Genomic DNA, 1,588 nt, shown 5'->3' with positions numbered 1-1,588 from the left:
GCAATTTTCTTCTCTAAGAATGAAAAGTACTCTAGTGGTTCGAAACACATGGAGGTAAAGTACTTGGTTGTTAGAGAACGAGTCCAACAAGTGTCTATTGAAAACATAAGCACCACTCTTATGATTGCTGATCCGTTGACAAAGGGATTGCCTCCAAAGACATACAAAGAACATGTTATTAGGATAGGTCTTTTGGGCATTCCTTGATATTAATTAGTAGTTCAGTGCTTATTGTTATTGACACTATTTAGTGCAAATAAAAGTTTGTTTCTGATTTTTCTGTTTTCAATTATGCGTGCACATATTATTTTGGATTATATTCAACAGGAAATGTCTTGGCAAGACAAATTACAGGGGCTTTAGGCATTACAGTCTAAATAATGATATTTTTTCTATTATGGACTTGGTTCGTGGAGATTATCAATGGTGTGGTGCATAAAAGGGAATGTGGCATGGTGCTATACAACCGCTATAACTCACATTGGTGGTCTGAATTAATCACAGTATTAAAGTTTCTAATTGGTTTGAACCTATTGGCTATTTTAAATCCGTGATCACATGTCAAAGTTTTTAGTGTGGAGCCCACTCGAGTCGTTTTAAACAAATGCATATTTTGAAGAAATACACTTTGCATCACAATCGGCTTGATGGGCCAAGTGGGAGAATGTTAATTTTTTTCTATTAGTGTGGCCCACAAGCCTCCATGTTTTGTGCATATGAGACTCCACTATTAGATAAGCCAATGAAGTGATATGGTTCATTACGATAACTAATTAGAATTATAGATGAAGGAAAACTCTTGATAATAAAAGAGACCTTGATGGACTAGGTGTCTTTTAATAATTATCTCTAAGGTCCTCTTCTCTACTCTATAACAGGTAGAATATCCACCTCTTATTCCTACAGTTTTTCCATCAATTAAAGTATTGAGGTATTCTAGAAAAGTAGAGACAGAGAGAAGAATGTGAGCCAAGAATTAAGGTGTTTCTAATTAAGGGGTTTGTTCTCTCTAATCACGATGGCCAACAAAAATACGCTATTTATTGTTTTTGAGATGTGTTGAATTCAAAATTCTATTATATTATATCTGTTTTCCGCATAAGAGTTTTAATACAAATTATAGATTTACATGTGGGCCTATTATTGGAGAGAGATCGACAACGGTGGAACTGAATTGTTTGAAGACCCAGTGGACAAGCGTACGTACAAACTTGAAACGAAAATTATTGGAGAGATAGATAGAGAGAGATTTGGCAACTCCAATGGATAGATGGAACTGCAAAACCAAAAGCTGTCACATGCAGCAGGTTGACCCATATATCTTCGTTATGCATTGTGGTCCGTGCATGGTTTAGTAATGGGCAGTGCCGGTATCTCTCCGGTATTTTCAGAAAGTTTGGGTAACATCCTCTGTTAGAGTTAAAATTCTTTCCACCATTGGTGGAAATTTTTGGTTTTTCATCACAGCTCATTACGGGTTCTATCAAGCATTTTTTATTATAATATGAGTCGTTCATCTTGTAGAACTTACATAATAGTATATGCACGCAAAAAATGAGTTTGGTCGGATATCAATAAGTATATTAAA

The sequence above is a fragment of the Rhododendron vialii genome, chromosome 6a, assembly GCF_030253575.1.
Source record: "Rhododendron vialii isolate Sample 1 chromosome 6a, ASM3025357v1".
NCBI classification, from domain to species: Eukaryota; Viridiplantae; Streptophyta; class Magnoliopsida; order Ericales; family Ericaceae; genus Rhododendron; species Rhododendron vialii.
This window is presented reverse-complemented; position numbering follows the sequence as displayed.